Below are 6,000 nucleotides of genomic sequence, written 5' to 3'. Positions count from 1 at the left end.
GAGGGGATACAGACCGGAAGCGGAAGGGAAGCCTTTGAACTCCCAAGAATGCTTCCAGGTTTTAGTGACGGGTTCCTTCATATCTCCAGCCAATCAAGATTTCGGGAGAGGAAAGTGCAGCCGCGAAATGACATTTGTACAAGGTGGGATTGAGAGGCGGGTGCTATTGCTTTGCGCCTGCTGAAGGGGGTCTCCTCAACCCTAGGGCCTGGGGAGGAAGCAAGCCACTCTCCTCCCAGAGAGTGCTCCCGCTCTCCCTCCCCAGATGGACTTGAAGTTATTTCTCCCTTCTCCAGATCCACCTTTTCTCTCCTTCCTCCACCCCCCTCCCATTCTAAGCTTTCTCTTATCCAGTTTTCTTCCGTGCCCCAGACAGGGTGTTGTCAGCACTCCAACAAGACGGACATCAAAAAGATATACTCTGTGTCCCGATTGTTCTTTTGCTTCGTAAATGGCGTGATGAGTCTGGCTGAGCTTGGAGTAGCAAATTAACCCCCACAGCTGACCAACTCTCAATCCTGCCTTCCCTCCTCTCTACTTTTCGAATTCTTTCCAGGTCCAGTGCCAGTGGTCAGATCGCCTTTAAAAAAACTTCCCGACCATTTGGCATTTAGCAGTATAGGGTGTCAGAAATAGTGGTGAATTTAGAATCAACAGATTCCAATCTTGCATTGTTACTACTTGTGTGGATAGGAGGCATTTTCCCTATCTCCTCTCATAGGTAAAATGAAGAGGCTGGTTTTGACGTATTTCTAAGCGCTCTTCCTATTTTAAATCCTATGATCCTTCGATGGATGTTCTATTTGTTTGATTAGGTATCTTTTGGCAACTAGAATGTAAGCTGTTTAAGGGGATATACTATTAAGAACGTGCTTTAAATACTTATTAAACTGAATTATCTTGCTTCTCAAGAGTAGGGCCCTTGTCTTCTAGCTCACCGCCCTACATAAAGTTGCTCTATAAATGTTTGTTAATAATATCAGTCTTGGGGCAGCAAGGTGGCGCAGTGGATAAAGCACTGGACCTGGATTCAGGAGGACCTTTGTTCAAATTTGACTTGAGACACTTGACACTAGCTGTGTGACCCTGGGCAAGTCACTTAACCCTCACTGCCCCGCAAAAAAAATATATCAGTCTTTCCAGAGCTTCTTTTTCTAATCATTTTATTCTGCATTATCCAAGTTAACTACTTAAGGTAAAAAACTTCTAGCTCCTTTGTGTCACCTAATATTTGTATTATTTAGTTTAACACCTTAGGGACACAAAAACAAAACAGAAACAGCCCCTACTATAAAGATGCTTATGTTCTACTCATGTCCTGTTACAAGATTGTTAGCTCTAAAGCAGCAGGACACAGTGTCCATTACAAGTGTCCTAGTAAAACAAATTACTTCCAGGAAGGAATGTGGAATAATGTGTGTTTTAGGTACAAGTATTATTATTATCCCTATTTGACATGAGGAAACTGGAGTTGAAGTAAACTCTTTCATAACCTGGCTCCATCTTTCCAGACTAAAACCCCTTCATAGACTTTGGTCCAGCCTATACCTCACACAAGGCATTGCATCTCCAGACTCCGTGCGTTAATAAATCCTTGTTGCGGACTGACCAACTGACAGGCTGTCCCCACTGCCTCCTTCCTCCCTTCCACCTTTTGAGTCATTTTACCTTCTTTCAAAGGTTCAAGTGCCGCCATATAGGCACCTGAGGCTTTCTATCCTGATGCCAACAGTTGCTAGTGTCCATCCGCTCCACCCCTGGCCATTACCATGTGTTTACTTACTTTGTGTACATCTATTTTTTGCCTTTACTTACATGTATGATGTTGTTTCCCCTATAAAATGTAAACTCCGTAAGGGAAGTGGTATTTTGTCTTTCTGTCCCAAGGATCTGGCACACAGTTGCTCTTGGTGATGCAGTTAAGTGTCAAGAAATGGAACCTAGGCCATCTGACATTCAATTCCTTCCATTCCCCCCATACACCATAGTGAGTCTGTAAAGACCTAGGTTCCAATACAGATCTACTACTTACTATCTGTGCGAGCCAGGGGAAGTCAAGCCACAGAGTTACCCTCACTGGACCTCAGTTTCCACCTCTGTAAAATAAGGGGATTGGATTCTAAGAGCTTTAGGCTGCCTTGCGGCTACAAATCGCACATTCTTAGCTCCCTGTTTCCCTTTTTAAGTCCCGACCCAGAATCCCCTCGCTTGGCTTCCTAGATCTATCAGTTCCAGCTCCTGGAGCAGGTAAGAATGTACGCAGGCGCAGCGGCTCTGGCAGTTGGGGAAACTGGAAGGTATCCGGTGCGGGGAGACCCTGGACTGCGTGCCGCATCTCCTGACCAATAGGAACTGTCAGCCACAGTGTGTGGCCAATAAGACAACATGGGAAGCGAAACGGAGGGCGGAAGGAGTACAGTTCACGTGACGCGGGAGGGGCGAGGGGCGGGGCAGGGAGGCCCTGGCTGAGGAGCCTCGGGGACAGGACGGCTGCTGCTGAGGAGGAGACGGCGGGTCGGGTCGGGTAGGGCCGCGTTCCCCCCTTCTAACCCACCCACCCACCAACCATCCTCCGCGGGCGGGGAGGCAACTCCACTCACTAAGATCCCCTGGAGTTCTGTGAGGGAGGGGAACCTGGCAGTGCTTCCCCCTCTTACGGGGACTAGGGCCCCTGAGTTGCTCTCTGCTTTTAATCCTACTTCCCTAGCCTGGTCTGTGCCCGGGTCCAGGGCCCCTATAAACTGCTGGGTTAGGTGGAGGGGGATGGGGGAACCAGGGGGAAAGCATTGATGGAAATGGGCGCATGCGCAGGAAGGAGCCCCTGACCAAACCGGTTACCCCTGTCTGGGTGGGGGTGACTGCTTTTCTTCTTTACCTCTTTTCCCGTAAGGGAGACCACCTTCCTTGTTGTCTTGACCTTCTTGGCCTCGTCTCCAGCTCTTGAACCTGGAGTATTCAGGCAGAAAAATAATTCAATCCCAGAATTACAAATTGTTATCCCTGGGAGGGCCTTCAGAGATTGACCTAATCCAACTTAAGTTTGCTCATCTAGATTTCGAGGGGCTTTGGTAACTAATAGCCTTTGCAGCTCTGACGTGTGTCCTGAGGTCCCCCGCAGCTCTGAGTCTTGTGGTAGACCTTTATTTTGCAGACGGCTAATGAGGCCCATTATTCAGGGTTACACACCTTATTGGTGACAGAGTTGGGACTGGAAGTAGTCTCCTAAATTTCGTGTGCTTTCCATGGCACCACAAGCTCCTTTTCACTCTCCCTCTAGTAGTTCCTTCTGTTTCTGCAAGTATTATTAGGCCTCTCCTATCATAAAAACCAAAACTAAACTTACAGCTTCTTATCAACCTGTTTCATTTTCTTGACAGGAAAGAGAGGGACTTACTCAGGGATACATGGCTAATGAGTGTGAGAACTAGGTCTCCTCGGTCCAAGTACGGTGTTCTACTCTACCACACAGTGCTAGTCCCACTTCTCCCATTAAGGAATGTTTGTCCCTCAATCTTTGTCCTTCCTTTTGTAGCATGTTATTGCACATCTCTTGAGTCAGTCTGGGCTATAATACTGTCCTTTTGAAAGGTTATCAGAGCCTTGGCCAGCCGTTCTTCCTCTGCTTGTGAGCTCTTCTCTGCCTTGTGCTGATCGTTTTTTAGTTCATCGCTTTAATTCATCTGTTTTGGGGACACAAAACTTCAACAAATATTTACTAAGCACTAGCTCTGTGTAGAGTATTGTCCTCATTGCTGATGAACAAAATTTAGGTAACACTTGGTTTCTGTCCTCACTGAATTAGTGGATTAGTATAATGATAAAACTACACAAGGAATTAAATTATCTGGTATCATTTGGTTTTACAAGTGCATAAGGGATAAGGGAAGTAAAACAAAGTGCCAGCACTAATATGAAGGGAGAAAAGCAATTGCCAAGTGGAGAGGGAAATCAGGTTAGGCTTCATGAAGTGTAGAGGAAGGGAGCTTTTGAACTGAACTTGAAAGGAAAGATAGGAATTTGGTAGGCTTATAGGGCAGCAGTCCAAGGTTAGAAAACAGTGCAGAAGCAGATGTATATATGGGCTCTGGGGTCCAATTTGATAATTTTCCCTATTCCTCTGAGTTGTCATCAGTCAATGCTAATTAAATAATCACATGGTTCATAAAATGATAGGATTTAAAAATTGGGAAAGACACTATAAGTCATCTAGTCCAACCCTTTTATTTTACAGATGATGAAACTGAAACCTAAAGAGGGTAAGTGACTTGTCCAAGGTTATATAGATAATGACAAAACCAAGATTTGAACATTAGCCTTTTAATTCCAAATCATGTGCTATTGTTGATAAAGCGAACCATGTTTTGTTTCGGCCTAAAGAAAGGTCAGAGAAAGAAGTAAGGGTGGTTCAGACCTATGATTTCTTTGGTATAGGAACCTCCCTCAACCAATGCTGGTCTGTACTTATCAAATTACAGCCTTAGAAGGTGCTTAAGGTACTGAGAGGTTAAAGTGATTTGCCCTGGGTCATTCATATAGTCAGTACTTTTTAGAGGCAGGGCTTGAACCCTGAGCCTCCTGACTCCTAGGCCTTCAGTAGTCTCTCTGCCTATCAAGCATAGCTGTGGAAATGGCATGGCCCCAGCTCTTCAGGATTTGTCACCATCAGCCTACACAGTCCCCTCGTACCTGTTCTATCTGGCATGCTATTTTTATCATCATCTCTCTGCTTTTACTTATGGCTTCATTCATAGACGACTTCGTTTATCTTAGGAAGCTAATGTCCTAGAAGGCCTTGTTAAGCCAACATGTTACTGATGCCTAGTCACTTTAACATTATATTCTAACTTGAACTTCTAGACTTAGGGTCTTGTTCTGTTCTTTTTTTTTAAGGAAATAAATAATCATAATAAATTTCTTTTGAAACGTTGATGAAAGCAAATAACCTGGCTTCTCGGTATCTATAGTTGTCCCAGCTGCTTTATTTTATACAAGCTATTGGTTAGGCACTGTTGAATAGAAGTTGAAACAAATTGTATTTGTCGCCTTAAATTCTTGTAGTTTAATAGCCAGACAAGCTATTTCTAATAATGTCAGACTGTACCAAGGAATAAGTGAACTTTTTCATTCATTCATGAATAAATAGTGTCTGAATTCTACATAAATATGGGATATATGAATAAGCACTTTGAAATCCTTTAACATCAATGTTTGCTTGTAAGGTGTTTTTTTTTTAATTTTTTTTTTTTTTTAGTGAGGCATTGGGGGTTAAGTGACTTGCCCAGGGTCACAGAGCTAGTAAGTGTCAAGTGTCTGAGGCTGGATTTGAACTCAGGTACTCCTGACTCCAGGGCCGGTGCTCTATCCACAGTGCCACCTAACTGCCCCTGCCTGTAAGTTTTGAATAGGAAAAAAAAAATTTTTCATGTTACCCTTTGGGACAACTATAGTTGCTTATATTTGAAAGTTAAAATCTAGAATTGACAGTTTTACATATGTAATGATTTCAGAAATTCTCTAGGATGCTGTACTTTAAAAAATATATATTAAATACATTGTCATTACCTTCTAAAATATATGTCAGATAACACCCTATTAATTTACATAGATAATTTATTTTCTATTATATTGTGTTTTTTCAAACTTTTCCTAATTTTTAATTTTCTGACTCAGCATATTGAATTTTCCAAAATGTCTCAAAAATTTATTTATTGCATATTTAAGATATTATGTGATCTATGAATAACTCTTATGGGTGAATCTATGAATATTCTTATGTACTTTCCTATCAACAAACATTTATTAAGGGCCTGTCAAACATCAAATACAATACTGGTCTTGCCCTCAAGGAGCTTGTCTGAATGACAAATATACAAATAATTATAAGTCAAGGAAAATGAGGTAAGTGCAAAAGGAGAGGTGGGCAGAGACTAAGTGAAATATGAGGAGGTAGAGTCTCAGTTTGGCTTTTTAAGGAAAGGGGAGGGTTAAGTCTCAATAAAC

The 6,000-nt window shown here is 42.8% G+C and overlaps 1 protein-coding gene across 4 annotated transcripts in view; it reads left to right on the top strand.

The window, feature by feature from the left end:
• The first annotated feature begins 14 nt into the window (after positions 1-14).
• The window catches only part of RABGAP1 (RAB GTPase activating protein 1), a 241,947-nt gene continuing 235,961 nt past the window's right edge, over positions 15-6,000 (top strand). The window contains exon 1 of one of the 4 annotated variants that reach the window (XM_043981839.1): positions 15-143. The gene's annotated coding sequence lies outside the window, so the exon portion shown is untranslated. Of the gene's footprint in view, positions 144-2,431; positions 2,525-6,000 lie in introns of those variants that run through there. The other 3 variants (XM_043981838.1, XM_043981843.1, XM_043981840.1) reach the window with 3 other exon arrangements.

The sequence above is a fragment of the Dromiciops gliroides genome, chromosome 2, assembly GCF_019393635.1.
Source record: "Dromiciops gliroides isolate mDroGli1 chromosome 2, mDroGli1.pri, whole genome shotgun sequence".
In the NCBI taxonomy this organism is placed as follows: Eukaryota; Metazoa; Chordata; class Mammalia; order Microbiotheria; family Microbiotheriidae; genus Dromiciops; species Dromiciops gliroides.
The sequence above is the reverse complement of the archived record's forward strand: the minus strand, read 5'-3'. Positions and strand labels throughout refer to the sequence as shown.